The sequence below is a fragment of the Mus caroli genome, chromosome 18 (genome assembly GCF_900094665.2).
Source record: "Mus caroli chromosome 18, CAROLI_EIJ_v1.1, whole genome shotgun sequence".
NCBI classification, from domain to species: Eukaryota; Metazoa; Chordata; class Mammalia; order Rodentia; family Muridae; genus Mus; species Mus caroli.
Window position 1 is genome coordinate 37,064,843 of NC_034587.1, and position 17,244 is coordinate 37,082,086.

Genomic DNA, 17,244 nt, shown 5'->3' on the forward strand with positions numbered 1-17,244 from the left:
TGTGTGTGTGTGTGTGTGTGTGTGTGTGTGTGTGTGTGTGTGTAAGTGTGCACATGCTAGGGACCCATGCTAGGGCTGTATGAACGTTAGGTAAGTGCTCTACCACTGAGTTACAGCCCCAGCTTACAGCTGAAGGTCACCCTTTTCAATTAGCTCTCTGCCTATTTGAGCCTGAATCAACTGAAGCTGTAAATAGTATGTATCCAAGGCACAGCTCTTCTCTGGTGAGCATTGACACCACGGCTGAGATTAGCCAGGACAGCCAGGCTTTTGTAGGAACAAGGGAAGACAAGGCTCAGTTTGAGGAAGGTGCGAGTTAGAGATCCGAATACACACCTCTTGCCTCTGCAGTGCACAGGAAGTGACAGGTCCATAGTTGAGCCAGTGTTTCTCCCATTTTCCCCAAACACAGGCAACCTGCCAAGGTTGATGAATCAACTGTTTTCCTGGACACTTTCTTTATTTTCTGTTGGCATCTCCTGTGAGAGCATCCAGAATCCTCTCAGAAAGGGAAGTAGCTTATACCAGTTCATTCCAGCATGGAAGCTCGTGATGGCCAGACATATGTTATTTATTTATATTTTTTCCTCATCAGCCTTTTGGGAAACAAGCTGCTGCTACATTTGTGTGGACTACACTTGTGGAAGTCAGTGAGCATCAACTTTTAAAAAAATGTGAAAATATTTGAATTAAGGGCTTTAACCTTTAGAAATGTGTCCCACAGGAATGCTTACTTGAGGGAACTGGGATTTTTTTTTTAATTGTAACTGTGTTTTTGAAAGAGAAAAAAAATATCTTTGAAGACAGAGGAAGGTCTGTCATGAGGGCCTTAAAGTATAAGATATTTGTACCAGAGAATATTATGCAGGTGGTAAAAGAGGTGGATTATAAGCTGAACACAACATGCTCTTCATATCTGCTTGAAAGGAAAAAGAGAAACAGCATATTTTGTGGTAAAATTTTTGTAAACTAAAATATTTCCATGAACTTATAAATGTGATATAAATGTTTTCAGCACACAAAGAGGACACAGAGGCTACACAGCCGTTAAACATAAAAAGTGGGTACAGATTAGACCAGAGAGATTGGGCTATTTGTTTTACATACTTCTTTGAGATTTAAAAACCATCCCACTTCCATAAAACGTCCTTTACTATTTAAAATATAGGTTACAGAGTTTGATGGGGGGATGGAGATGCTGGGGATGAAGGGCCAGATGCTGGCCAAGCATTTGGCATGTATTTAGTGGGACTGAATTACATTCAGAATGCTTAAAAGGGGAACTTTATGTTGTGCCTGCTTTATTGCAATAAAACATTGATGAGGCTCTTTACAAGGACATTTCTATTGCATAAGAAGTGGACAGTGTGCAGCTGAAAGGTAAGAGAGGTGGGGCCATCTGCATCACATTTTGAACCCCCTGAATGCAGTGAACATGATATCAGGTCAGTCATATTGTGCTGTGGGTCTCCCTTCTGATGCAGATATTTGGAAGGAGGTCTTCTGTGGTTTCTAAGTACCTGTCCTTATTTATTTATTTATTTATTTATAACTATAGCCTTTCTCCCAGTAAAGATTAACTTTGCTCCTTCTGAAATCTGTCTGTCAGCAATAGCATGTGTGGTATATTGGTATTTATATACATAGTTGCCTTAACCCATTTATCCCAACAGACATGGACTAGAATTCCTTACAAGTTCACATTACATTTTCTGAAAATTTAATTGTCTATAATTACAATGTCCAGGGTTCACATTTATCACATAGTTGACACAAGCAGACATGTGAATGGTCCTCACTGTCTCCCACCTATCCCTTTAAACTGTGAGGTGACTCTGCTCACAGCAGTTGTCTGATACAAGTGAGAAGTCTTGATAGTGGAGAGTTGTGAGGACGATTGTGTCGTGTTGCTGTGCACTGTTTACCCGCTTCCTTAGCTGTTTAATTTATTCTCTCTACTCTGAAAGCATAGATTTGAGGGATAAGAACCAAGGTCTACAGATAAAACGTATGGAATACTCCACTTTGAGTCCCGGGAGCGTCCAGAAAACACTGGGAAAGCCATAAGGAATATGGAGCAGCCTCGGGGTAGGTTTTATGTTTGAAAAGACTTTTGTAGTTAGCACCCTCACCAATGACCGTCAGTAACTACCCACTCATGGGCACAGTAAGGACCAAAATCAGGACAGGGCTCATAGGGCATCTGGGGAGCTAAAGCAAGATGATATATATCGTCATTTGTCAGAGCCAGGACCACTGGATTTCATATATGGTAACTGGACAGCTTTTGCTCCAAAGTTTTATCTGCTCTTTGGACAATGTAGTTTGAGGGCTTGTCATTTGCTTTAGGCAGAAACAAACTCATGCTTTCCTTGACTGGAATGGACATATCCCTTCACATTTTGCTTAGGTAGCAGTGATCACTGCCCCTCACCCTCAGAAGCAGGTTGGTCTGCCTGCTCCCCTAGGGGACTAATGGCCTCAAGTTATTGGGTCAGGGGTGTGTGGCTCCATGCTGTCCTCTGCTGGTAGCAGTTTAGGCTGCCCCTTCCCTGTGTGGGGCTTTCTGTAGTTCTTACATGAAGATATGAAGAACTGATGGAGAAAGGACAGCAGTCAGGGAAGAGTCTGGAGAAGACAGTGTAATAGATAGAGAAGCACTCCACTGACTGCACATCTGACTCATCTCCTCTTGCGTCCTTGTTCCCATACCCACTGTGGGAATGGCCATTGCCATCAATACAACTCACTATCCCCAAGGGACCTGGAACTCAGACAAGAATGGTCAGAGGCTCTCAGAGGGGCAGGCTCAGGCCTGAAACTGCACAGCTGAGCAGAGACTTTGGCTTCATAGGCCTTATATAATAATCATCTGGAGATCACTTGACTTCAGTAAGAGCAGCCATCCTGCTTCCTGTAAAATGCCAGTTATTGTAAGAAGGAACCTCACTGCTTGTAGCATTAGCTGATAATGGAGCCAGAAGCCATTTTCCTATCCCCTCTGCCGTCATACTCTACAAACACATGGCACTTTGGTGTTCTATGCTATGTGTCCACCCACCGTGCTCTGTTTCAAATGCTGCTGCTAATGGGCACTGTTCCTGTCTTTCTCTGATGACTCAGTTGTCCCCTGATGGCTGTCTCTGCACCCTCTCTCTCCTTTCAACAGCCAAAAGGAGCTGATGGCAGACCACACCTCAGTCCCAGCTAAACCTTTCTCATTGTACTTTCAGTATCCCAGCCCCTTGCCTGCCAACACATCTCTGTGTGGCATCGATCTCCTTGCATATTCATGTCTCTGGTTCTCCACATTTCAACCACCTTGATCTCTCTTCTGTACCCCCATTGCCTTGGCACTCACTGTTCTCTCTGTCTGTAATGCTCTCCCTGCAGAGCCAGCTCTTCCATCTTTCACATCAGTAGAAACATCTCAGAATAACCACCCTAGCTAAAGTAGCCTTATCCACAACGTCATCCTTTTTCTTCCTTATTCTTCATATTTTCATAGTAATTTCCTCGATGACAGCAATCACTGTTGTTATTTTGTTTCTTTGTGTATGATAATAAATCTCGAGGGAGGGTGGGGGTTTTATCTTTCTGTTATTGTGGTCTTGGTGTCTGGTACATTATAGATGCTTCAAAATTCCTCCATGGGGGAAAGAGCAGCAGTTTATATCTTCTGCCCTTTGATAACTTTTCATAACCTAGCCTCATCTGCACCTGCTCTTCTTGCCACATTTAACTATGTATAGGTATATGAAGCAGACAATGGTCTTATGTTGGTTGGCTGATTACCAGAGCATACACAGAGAATTTAAGTTCCTTGGGTGGGTATATTGTATGTATATATGGTCATAAATACATACACATATATGCATATGTAAGACTGAGTATTTATGTGAGATCCAAGTTCTTCTGTAGAACGTATAATAGTAAATTTAACTCCTTTCTTAGCCATTGTAAGTCTGGGTAGCAAGACTTGTCACTAAATGTCACCTCATCCCATGAACACAATGCTTGATATTCTGTTTATTTGGTGATGGTTTCTTCTTGAAACTAGGCCCTCAGGAGTTATTTCCAAGAAAGATAATTGAATAGGGAAAGAGCTGACAGTTGCCATTAAAATTAAAACCAGAAATCATTCTCTGTGTTATTCTTCTCTGCTTCTACCTTTAGCAATGACTGGAACGAGCTCCTCAAGGGTGAATTAAAAGAATGGATGTCACAAGAGTCAGAAATAATGAACCAATATCTTGTCGGGATCAGAAATAATGAACCAATATCTTGCATAGTCTCTACAGAAAGAAGGTTGAAGAAAAATATGCACATGCAAAAAAAAAAAAAAAGCGTCTCACTAAAGAAACCCACAGAGGCCCTCCTTGCAGGCATACACGGCGGCACCCTATCTCCTTTTGACTCAGCAGCAATAGTCTGATCACACAGACTAAAGTTTCAGTTGTCACTGCCTTTTGATGTGGAAGGTGCTGAATCACTCGCCCAGGGGAAGCTGCAGACAGTCAGCACTCTCAAAGCAGCTAAAAGAATTACAGTCTTGCTCACTACACATGCTTGGCTCGATTGTGCCAGTGAGCTTGTAGAGCAGACCTGCTCTCTCAAAAGCACACGGCAAATTACCTTTCACAGACCATCTTCCTCCTATCTGGACATCGTTCTGCATGAGCAAAATGGACAGAGGGGTGTCCAGAGGGGTATCCAGAGAGGAAGGAGCAGTAGTTAATAAAAATCCTCCTAGATGCCTATTTAGTCATTTATCTATACTTGTATTTCATTCTCTAGGTCTTATTTTATAAACTAAACTCAATTTAAATTCAAATTATTATTTTATTTATTTACATTCAAATGTTGTCCCTCTTCCCTGTCTCCCTTCTGCAACCCCCACCCTATCCCTGCTCCCATTTGCTTCTAAAAGGGTGCTTCCCCACCCACCCACCCACCCACTCATGCCTCACCTCTCTAGCATCCCCATTTGCTGGGGCAACAAGCCTCCATAGGACCAGACACCTCCCCTCCCAGATAAGGCAGACCTCTGCTACATATGGAGAGGGAGCCTTGGACCCAACCATGTATATTCTTTGGTTGGTCCCTGGAAGCTATGATGAGTCCAGTCCAGTTAATAAAAATTGTTGTTCTTCCTATGCAGTTGCAGTCCCCTTCAGCTCCTTCATTCTTTCCCTTAACTCTTCTGTTGAGGTCTCTGTGCTCAATCCAATGGTTGACTGTGAGTATCTGCATCTGTCTAAGTCAGTTGCTGGCAGAGCCTCTCAGAAAACAGCTATACTAGGCTTCTGTCAGCAAGTGCTAGTTGGCATCAGTAATAGTGTAAGGGTTTTGTGTCTGCAGATGGGATGGATCCAGAGGTGCACTGGTCTCTGGATGGCCTTTCCTTCAGTCTCTGCTCCATTTCTTTTGTCCTTGTATTTCCTTTAGAAAGGAACAATTTTGAGTTAAAAATTTTGAGATGGATGGGTGACCTCAACATGGGCCATGTCTATGTAATGGAGGTGGTCTCTTCAGCTTCTATCTCCCCTTTGTTGGGTATTTCAGCTAATGTTATCCCCATTGGGCCCTAGGAGCCTCTTGCATCCCTTGTTTCTGGGACTTTCTAGTGACACCTCCCCCTCCCGCATTCCCCACCTCCTCTGCCACAAATCCTATTCATTCTCCTGGCCCTCTGGACTTCTTTCCTGTCTCTTCCCATACTTGATCCTGTCCTGCCTTTTCACTGCCCATGCCCTCTCCCATCCAGGTCCCTCCCTCCCTCTGGTTCCTGTGATTATTTTGTTCCCTCTTCTAGGTGGAATTGGAGCATCCACACTTTAGCCTTCCTTCTTGATAAGCTTCGTATGGTCTGTGAGTTGCATCATGGGTATTTTGAGCTTTTGGGCTAATATCCACTTATTAGTGACTGCATACCATGTATGTCCTTTGGGTCTGGGTTACTTTACTTGGGATGATATTTTCTAGTTCCATCCATTTGCCTGCAAAATTCATGAAGTCGTTTTTTTTTTTTTTTTAAATAACTGAGTACTATTCCATTATGTAAATGTACCATGTTATATATCCAGTCTTCCATTGAGGGACATCTGTGTTGTTTTCAGCTTCTGGCTATTATAAATAAGGCTGCTATGAACACAGTGGAGCATGCATCCTTGTTATATGGTGGAAGATCTTTTGGGTATATGCCCAATAGTGGTATAGTTGGGTCTTCAGGTAGAACTATTTCCAATTTTCTGAGGAACCACCAATCTGATTTCCAGAGTGGTTATACCAGCTTGCAATCCCACCAACAATGGAGGAGTGTTCCTCTTTCTCCACATCCTCACCAGCATTTTCTGACACCTGAGTTTTTTTATCTTAGCCATTCTGACTGGTCTGAGGTGAAATCTCAGGGTTGTTTTGATTTGCATTTCCCTGATGACTAAGGATGTTGAACACTTCTTTACAAACTTCTTTTATCTGTTGAGGCTTGTTTTGTGTCTGATTATATGGTAAGTTTTGGAGAAGGTACCATAAGGTGCTGAGAAGAGTAAAATGTTCTGTAGATGTCTATTAAATCCATTTGGTTCATTACTTCTGTTAGTTTCCTCATAGTACTATGGAGTTGTAACTACCAGCAGTTGAAGTTAATCATAAGCTAGAAATGTTTTTGTACTAGCATCTTCTCTTGTTACGGTGTATGATTGAATACCCAACAACAAGCAGTTTAAGGGAGAACAGGCTTACTTTGTCTGACAGGGTGGAGTTTCTGGGTCACATAGAGGAATCATGTTTAACTTTGTAATCAGGTGAGCTTGTCTGAGCTGTGTGCTTACACATCCTTGCCAACACTTGTGATTGTCCTTGTCTTTAACTTTAGCCATTCTAATAGGCAGACCATGGGATTAGTTTATGTTGCTCTAATGGCTAGGGATGTTGAAAATCATATTTTCTTAAGCCTATCCTTTCTTTACTGAATGAATATGAGCCATTCATGTTATGTTTTAAATTGGAAAAATTGGTTTTCTTTAAACGTTTGAGCTTTCTGCCTGTATTTTAAATATGCCCTTGTAGGGAAGTTATGCCCTTTAAAATATTCCTTTCATTTTCTTAGAACTGTCTTTTGCAAATAACTATTTTTGATGTTGATGAATTGAAATGTATCAATGTTCTCATTTATGGGTTGTGCCTAAGATTATATTATCCAGCCTCAGGGCCCCACCATCTCCAGTTTTCTTCAGAGAATTCAAAGGATTTCTAGCTTACATTTGTATCTATGACCCATATCATGTTCTCCACATAAACTGTGAGGTTCAGTTTAGGTCTGTTCTTCTTTCTGTGCATTTCCAATTGCTTCATTAACATCTATGAAAAGAGAGGATCTTATATTTCTTTACTTAATCACTTTTGCACCTTTGTCAAAAATTACTTGGCCACTTATATAGAATTTGTCCTAGAATATGTTTTTAAATGGATGTAATATAAGTACGTGAAGACTTAAAGCGTTGCACCAATGGGAATTTTCTAGTTTACAGAAGCACTGTGGTCCTGTAAGATGCTAGCACTGAGGATCAGTGGCTTAGTGGTGCACAGGCACTATGTTTTATTTTTGTAACTTTTCTATATATCTAAAATTATTCCAAGACATAAAATTTTTACTGCAAAAAAAATTGGCCGTATTTTGTAGACCTTCTGGATTTGCCATTTGGCTCCTTTGGTCTGTGTCACTCCATTCTCCAAGATCATACTGTTGAAGTTACTGTTGCTATCCTTTTGCTAGATAGTTTACAAGCTTTGTACACACCCCTTCTCTGGACTAGCCTATGGTCAGAAATGTGGGAGAAAATGCAGGCATAATCTGGAAGCCAGCCTACCTGGCATGCTGCTCTTCTAAATAAGAAGTGTGGTACATCAAGCTCTTGAATCAGAACACTGAATTCTGAAGTAGTGGGAGTAGCTGGTAGGTGGTCTTCAGACAAGTGTGCACTCTCCATGTCTCTTCTGTATATGTGCTTCTTCTGTATAAAGACCCTGGTGGCTTAAGTGCCCACTATCCAATCAGATGTGATTTGCTAACCAATCACAGTTGAAAGGCTTCCATTATGTAAGTATTTGCTCACATACAATAAAGCAAACTCAGTTTCCTGAATCTGGATTGGTTCATTGCCACACCCTTTACTTACCTATTGGCATTGCCCAACTATGTGTGTGGGAGGAGGTGGCAGTGGGTGGCTTCCCCACAGCACAGAAACAGGTGCCTCTGGTAAACTATCAAATCCCTAATACCATCTCTGACATATGACAAGCACTTTACACTTCTCTATCTCTCTTCTACGTTCTTTTTTTCTTTTTTGGGGTGGTGGTGGTGGTGGTGCAAATAAATCAAAATGTGATTAAGGAGACTGAATGACTGAATCATTTGGCTGTTCTGCATTCTTGGGTCTAGCAAACTTCTAGGAATGTCAAAGAAAGAGTGGAGAGAGGGAGGGCAGAGGAGCTGTGGATAGGGCTTTCTGTTAATCCTCTGCAGAGGTGAGAGATCCTGGCTGTCAGCATTTCCAATGTTCCCTTTGAGCATCCTCCCTCACTGTCCTTTTCCCTTCTGCCTGTTCCTTTTAGCCTTTAGAGCATTTGCCTTTACTGTTAGGAATTTCCAGGTAAAACTATGCTAAGAATTTAGCATACTCACTTGCAAGATCACGTAGAAAAGGTTTTTAGCATCTGTCAGATTCTACAACATGGTAAATACTCAGCTTTTTAACCATTAAAAATAATTTGAATTTTTCACTTGATCTTCAAAACATTAGTTACTTAGTCATCATTTCCTCATAAAACTCACATCTGTTTGCTCTGTTGTAGTCCAGGCAAGAAAGTTACAGGCCACCATGTACAAGAGGCCAAATTAGAGTCCCCCTAATTAGAGTCCTTTGCCTGCCACCAAGTGCAGGATAGTGCCACAGAAATACTCATGGTACAGAATCTCTGAGGCACAGCATTTCTAAAGGCAAAAATTATCAAAACCAACAATAACATCATTGTCAGGCGTGGGATCAGGGGAAGCTGCCAACACTTGTTTTACCTATCCATTCAGCAGATGTTTTGGTTATACCTCTGGGTCATGGTTAGGGCCACAGAAATCTTCAGTGTGCCACTAAGGGCACACATGACTGTCTGGCAGGTTAGGATCTGAAAAGCTCGTGAACAGACTCAATAAGGAGAGAGATTAGGATTAGGACAAGATGGCGTCACCTCAGTCACTCCAGTCAGCTTGTATGCACTCGTTTTCCTAAGCCACCCACTTTTCTAGGAATGGAAATAGACCACAGAGAAGGACAGATATAGCCCTGCCTCCAGGAGTAAATGCTTTGAGTGAGGACTCCAACCCATTTCCTGCAAACATCAAAACTCATTGCCCATGAATCCTTAGTCCATGCAGGTATGCACTTGATGTGGAAGCAAAGTTTTCTCCTTTACAAACAAGCATATAAAGAATGGTGTTGAGATCCTGGCAATGCAGATCTGTGCTAATTTGGTATCCTTAATAATGGCCAGTGGTTGTATGTATAAATTTCCCCTACCATCACTGCTTTCATGCATATGCTATCTTGACTCTGTAGTGGTCATTTAACACTCTAAAGGGTTTGTGATCCCTTCCTTCTGATTATGTGATCAAGTCTGATTTTTGCCTTGCTATCTCCTTATGGACTAGGAAGAAATAGAGGTATAGACTGGAGGAAGCTAATCCTCCCCTTTCCTCTTTAGCAATCTGCCTTTCATCTGGGATACTTTGATCTCACTTGCTCTGCATCATTAGCTAATTAATAGCAAGGCAATTAAGAAGCCGTGTTGTTGGTGGTGGATAAAAGCAGTTTCCCAGCAAAGCCAATGCACGGCACATGGGCAGCCATGGTCTTTGAAACCAGTTTCCTGCAAAGATTAATAATGCAAGCCCCGTTGGACTCTCCACCTTGATGCTTACATTGACAAAAATCTTCCCAGTGGCACATCTCTCTGATCCATGTACCCTCGGAGCAAACTGTGATCATTCTTGGGAAGCAGCTCAAAAAATGCCAGGCTTGTCTCGTCAGCTCCAGGATTATACATCCACTGTGTCTTTATTTTCTGAGACATTTACAGAGAAGAAAAACAAAATCTTCGGAGCACTGTACTAATGTGCTAATCTTTACCGAATGTCTACAGAGTCATATGCCCGTTTCACAGGCATTTATCTTCTTTATTTTACCTCTAAGGAAGGCCTAATCTTAAATGCTAAAATACTTACACATAAGTATTAAGATTCCCGTTTTCCCACCCTGTCTACAAAATGTATTGGCCATGGCTTAGTTTTTGCTTGGTTCTCATTTTATTTGAAGGTATCCATGGGTGACAAGTTATATCTGCTTCTAGGTGTGGAGAACTTTATATTATTCAGGGCATATCACAACGCCAAAATCGCGTGACTAGCCAGTGAGGAGCTACCGTGTATGGGTGAGAACATTAAAGGACAAACTGCACTAGATGCTATGATTTGTTGGCTGATTCATTCACTAAAAGATTCTTCAATTTTGTGTGCTAGACACTGAGCCAAGCATTGGTTTGTTGTGGAGCGCTGAAGAGAAGCCCACGTGAAAAGCATGACCCTTTTTCTTGGGATAAAAATCTCTAATTTATTCTCTGGCAATTCAATTACCATACAGCAAACAACAGACCAAGCATTTTATGCTCATACCTTCGTTCAAATTTACAACTTAACACTAGCTGAGGCATACAGTGTTTTTCCTACCTGGGCCAGCTTCTAAGCAGGCAGGTACACCTATGGAAGCTCGTGCAAAGTCAATTGCAGTCTTACTGAAATTTAGTGATTCCTTGGCTCAGTGTGCTAATGAGTACCTCCATTGCTGGATAGAAAGAAAGCAGTTTCCAGTCAATTAAGCAACCAATTGGCAGTGTTTGCTGAATGATTACTCTGTGCCTAGCGCTGTGTTTGGCCTTTTCCTCGTCCCTGGAGAATGGGTGGACATTGTGAGAACGTGGGTAATTGCCCGTGAATGTGCAATGTAGGGTAGTTAATATAGTAAATATGGGCTGAGCCCAGTGAAACAGAATAGATTCCGTTCTCTGGACACTTATTAGGAAATGGTACAATAGGCACATATTACCACTGTGCCTTATCAACAAATGGCTCATCCAAGAGCCCTTATTGCTTCTGATGGGTAGTATTTCCTTCCACTTTGCCTTTTAAATATTTTTCATTGGTCCACAGTGTTTAGCTTACAGTGAAATGGGAGATTTGAGCTGCTAGAAAAATAATATAAAATTTCACCTAGTTTAAGAAAGGATATTTAGGGAATATTAATAAAAAATCTTTGCAGTCTACATAGGGCTTTTATTGGACAGAGGGACTTTTTTATTGGACACAGGGATTTGATACTTTTTCAAGTAATATCTTTTCTAGGAACTAGAGTGCACTGGTTTCAAGGTGATGCACTGTTAGACAAACATATAATTACCCATTAATTCCATTTTATTATAGCAGTTGTTGTATACAACTGCTGCTTTAAAACCCACTTTCTGCAGGAGAGGTCTCAAACGTGGTTAATTATGAGACAAACTATGGTTAAGATGTAAAATGCTCACCAAAGTCTCTTAAGGTAAAGCATTTATCCTTAGCCTTTGTTGAGACGTTGTGGAACCTTTAAGGGATGAGTCCTAATAGGAGGTCTTCTGGGCCATTGAGGGAGTACCTCTGAAGAGGCTAGTGGAACAGATTCCAATCTCCCCCTCTCCCTCCTCCCCCTCTCCATCTCCCTCTCTCTCCAGCTTCTGGCCACTAGATATATAGTTTTTCTATACTGTGTACACCTGCTGTGATGTATTGTACCCTAACCCTAACTATAACCCTAACTAACCCTAAGGTCTATCTCCAGAAACCTAAAAACAATAGCCCTGCCCTACTGCTTCCAGGCTGACATCTTAAAGCTGAGTCCAAGCAAACCTTTTCTCTGTATATACTGATAATTGTACTAATTACTTTTCTTATTGTTGCAACAAAACTCCTAATAAAAAATCTTATTTAACAAACAATTAATAATAGTAATAAAACTTTTGCTTGGGGGCTAGAAGCGTGACTCAGAGGATAAGATCTCTTTCAGAGGTCCTGAGCTCAATTCCCAGCAATCAGGTAGTGGCTCATAACCCTCTGTACTGACATCTGGTGCCCTCTTCTGGCCTGCAGGCATACATGCACATGCAGGCAGAACACTGTATACATAATAAATAAATTAAAGGAGGAGAAGAAGCAGAAGCAGAAGCAGGAGCAGGAGCAGGAAAAGAGGAAGAGGAAGAAGGGGAAAGGGGAAGGGGAAGGGGAAGGGGAAGGGGAAGGGGAAGGGGAAGGAAAAGTTCAAGAAACCAATCAAACTAATTTCAAACTTTGGGGGCTGGTGAGATGGTTCAGTGGTTAGAGCACTGGCTGCTCTTCCAGTGGTTCTGAGTTCAATTCCTAGCGTCCACATGGTGGCTTTCAACAATCTATAAGGGGATGTGATGCCCTCTTCTGGCCTGTAGATGTATATGCAGCAGACTGCTCATACATTAAATAAAATTAAAAACTAACTTTTGCTTGTAATTTGAGGTACAGTGGGGAGTTACATGAGGAACACAAGGTCATACTGTGTCTACACTCAGGGAACAAAAAAATTATAAATGCTGGCTCTTAGCTCCCTTTTGCATTTTTATTCAGTCTGGGACCTCAGCCCATGAAGTAGAGATGCCACATTTAGGATGGGTCTTCCCACTTCAAGTAATCCAATCTAGAAACTTCCTCACCCAGAGGTTTGTTTCCATGGTACTTCTAAATGCCAACAACTTGACATTTAAGATTAACTTCACACTGTCCCAGGTATTGTTACAGTAGCAGACAGAAAGTATGCTGAGCATTGGGGAAAGAAATTGGAGACAATTTTAAAAAGAAATGTGAAGGCATCTGAGATTCCAGAAGTTGGGGGAGTTATTCAGGGAATTTCCTGAAGCCCTTTGCTCTGGCTTTTATGATGCTTTTCTTTGGCACGGTATACTGTTTTATTGTCAAAATTTGGGAGAAGAGGGGGGCTTCTGTCTGTTCATTTAGTGTCAGTTGTTTTTCTTTTGCTGTTTCTTCTAGAAGCAGTGTCTGCTAGTTCTCCATAGAAGTCAGCTCTGTTACATTGGAGGCCCAGACTTTCAGAATAACTTTAAGGACACCGATGGGGGTAGAAACGCAGGGGGATGATGCTAATAAACAATGTCTGCTTGTACGCACTGTGCAATCTTGCAGATGATGGAGAGCATGCTTGCTTCCTGTCTGGGAGCATCTAATAAAATGTTATGAGTTCAGCCTCAAAGAGGTGAAGATTGATGGGCCCTCAAGTTTCCCAAGTGCTCCCCTTGATTTCCTGTTGCAAAAGCTCAAGGAAATATATTTGTCTTTGGTTGTTTATTGACTTGTGGTACAGAACACAGTTGATTTTTTTGCCATGTAGGAAAATAAGATAAAGTTGCTATGACCCAGTTTGGTACTTATTGGACATCACTGGAAATAAATGAACTCTTTATCTTTGCCTGTATAGAAGAGTCAAACATCATCTGGAAGTCTCAAAAAACCCAGTTATTTAACTGTTATTTGTTGAGGAGCTGGTCTATTAGATGGACTGTTCTTCACTAGAAATCAGGCCTTGGACCTATTAAGAACAGCAAGTTGCACACTCTTCTAATGAACAGGTCTCTGACATACAAATATCTAACAGGGTCACATAGGATGAGAATGGTTTCAGGGTCAAACCTATGTGTACTGTGGTCTAATAACTTACATAATTCTGAGTATCCTTTCCTTAATGTAGGTCACACTATTGTAGCATAGTATCTCAATGCAGTTAGGTGTGAAAAGTGCACACAGTGAGCCCCAAAGCATACCTGCCAGGAGTGTACATGCTCAAGACTCTCAGATCCATTTTTATTCTCAGATCTACTCTTTCTGATGCAATCACCCCTAAGTCACTAATTATTTTCTCTGAGCTTCAGTCACCTCCTCTGGAAAATAAACTCTACACTGTAACTATCTCCAAAGGCTGTTGTAAGAATGAATTATATTACACTAACTGAAAGTGCAATTCATTAGCACCTTTTCTGTCCCCAAAGTGCCTCGCCCAACATCAGGCATGGAAACCACTCTTCAGTAACTGACCGAGTTACAGTTTGAGCAAAACCATTTTCGTAAATATTATGCAGGTGAACTGCAGGATGCTGATGGAGACAAGCTGTTGGCTGTGGGGGTTGGGATAGAAGTTGGGAGGTTTGCACTTCTGATGCTCCTTCTTCTTTTCTTGAAGAGATGATTACAAGAGGAAGCTTAATGCTGTGGCACTACCAGGAGACTTTCACATTATAGAGGTGTAAAACAAAAGACTTGGTGGCAAGTTTTCTTCCTTCCCTGTTGAGTCTAGTTTGTGTTGCCCAGATAGTCCTGGGATTAGGGATGTGGTCAGCCACCAAGGGATTATATCATTTAGAAAGAAAACACCCAATTGTCCCTTTCCCAGGAGATATAAAATACTGATAGCTCCTCGGCAAGTGGTAGGATTGCATGTTTATCTCCCAGCCCTTTATGCCGAGATTGTGTCTGGCTGGAACTTGTATATGTCTTGCTCATGCTGCTACAATCACTGTGAGCTCATCTGTGTTCCTTCCATGCTGTGGCTGGAAATCTGTTTTCTGCCACCTCTGGCTTTTTCAATTTTTCTAAACCCTCTTCTTCTGCAGCCTTGGGGTGAGATATGTCTAATTTGGGACTTAGCACTCCATAGTCTTTTATTCTCTGCATATCGAGTAGGTTGGAAGTGGGGGAATGTATCTATGCTAATTGCTATCTATCACAAAGAGGATCTTCTCTAATGAGGCTGATTTGTGGTTCATTGGGAGTCATTTTAACACTTTGTCCATTTAACATAGGATCTATGACCTATCTAGACACAGGTTCTTGGCCAGCCCCTTTCCTAATACAAGGTATGGGTTCTTATTTCCTACACTGGGCCTTGGATCAGGAAGTGATTGGTTACTCCAGCTAATGCCACCATTGCAACAGTGAGCTAATCTGATCATCCCAGTCAACTTGCAGATTTCATAGTTGGTGAAGATTGAGCTGTCCTTTTCTTCCCCAGCAGTACATTATAAAAATTGTTATTTTTATCATAAAAACGAATTGACTGTACACAGCATGATATTATGCCTTACATTAATTTTCTATGTCTTTTTTTCATGGCTGGTAAAGAAAACATACCCCAAATTTGATGTCTTACATTTGTTTAAGTACAATCTATGAAGCTCACATAATGATGACATTCCCCAGTGGTCCATTTCTCAGCTCCTAGAGGTTAAGCAAAGATATGTGAGCATGTCAATTTTAAGAATGAATGTTTGTCAGATAGGCCTACTTGACTCTCATTGGATGTCAATGAGAACTCCAAGTGCCTATTGTTTCCTGGATACATTTGAGCATATAAAAAAGATATCAACGTTATTCTTACCTGAAAGTGCTCTGGGTAAATGTTTTGATAAGGAGTCAGTGCAGGGCACAGCAATAAAGAGCAAGGATGTATTTTCAGGCAGAATTTTGCTGTCTGTAGAGCTTGTTTCTCTACCCCCTGCAGGACTGCATATAAAACTCTCTCTTATGAGACCATCTGGTTCTAATAATCTGATTTCCTCTCTCTGGAGCACTCATGTGCAGTGTAAACACTGTGTGAATCAATGTGTGCCTAAGGTTCTTTCCATGGAGCTATCTTATTTTAAGGTCCCCTTCTTCTGCACACCCTACTGTGTGATACTGTAAAGAGTAAAAGGCAAAAGCATTGGAGTCAGTTAGATAGGCTCAGATACCCACCTGACCACTTTCCCACCAATGATCTGGACTCCAAAATCTCTTTGAGCTTTTGCTCATTGGTAACATGGGGAGCTAACATGGAAAAGGCTTAGTAGAGAGTTGCCACATAATAAACATGCAATAAAATCTGTTCTGAGAGTCTACATCATAGTTTTGTGGGTGAACTAAAAACTGGTTAGAGTACAAATATTAAATATTATACACAGTTGGAAAATCTGTGTCAGTTGTTATATGTTCATTCTCTCTTCTGACGTGTAAATCTGCAGGGAAAATCTCTATATCGTCATGGCCCTGAGATATACATTCTCTGTGTTAGCACTTAGTAAGACGATCTCATTCTTAAACTCTAAAACATCTTCAACTCTTTGGAACAATTTTATTTCTTTTTATTATTTGAAGTTTTCATACATGTATAAAATGTGTCTTGATCATATCCATAACTCACTGAGTCCAGCAGGGTCATCTAGTGGGACATGGGGAATCTACCAGTGGTCAAAGATCCAAAGAAAAGTGACTCCCCCTGCCTCAAGAGCAATGTCTTGCCAATAGAACTTCAACTGAGGAAGTGGCTTTGGGACACGCCCCCCCCTCTATGCTGAAAAAATTTAACTGGCTTGATCTTGTGCAGTTTTTTTTGCCAGTGACCTACAGTTGCTATAAGTTCATGTGTATGTAGTTATATCATGTCCAGAAGACAGGATTTCATGGGTCTCCCTCTTTTATTTTATTTTATTTTTTTAAAAAAATGTGATGGGTAACCTTGACTACATCTGGGATCAGCTAGCTATAAACCAAGCTGTTGAGTAGGCATGCCTATGAAGAAGTTTTTTGATCAGATTATTTGAGCTGGGAAGGTCTACCCTAAATATGCCTTCTAGGGGCAGCCCACATTAAAGAACATGGACGAAGGAAGCTTTTGCTTTTTGCCTTCTTGCCCTTAGTCCAGCTACCAAGTTCGTCTACCCTACTACTGATACATTTCTTTACCTGTATCCAGGATTCTAACACAGAATGCAGATGGCCAGATTTCCAGAATTTCTCTAGTACTCCAGCACTAGATTGGGAATGATCAGACATCCAGCCTCTTAGACTGAACACTAAGCAGATTCTTGGCCTTTCTGCATAAGAAAACACTACCTAGATCGATGCTTTGGCATCAAGAGGTTAATGGAAATTAGACCAGCTTTTCTAAAGAGTTTGTATTATGTTTAAGATTATTTTTGCTATTATAAATAAGGCTGCTATGAACATAGTGGAGCATGCGTCCTTCTTACCGGTTGGGACATCTTCTGGATATATGCCCAGGAGAGGTATTGCTGGATCCTCCGGTA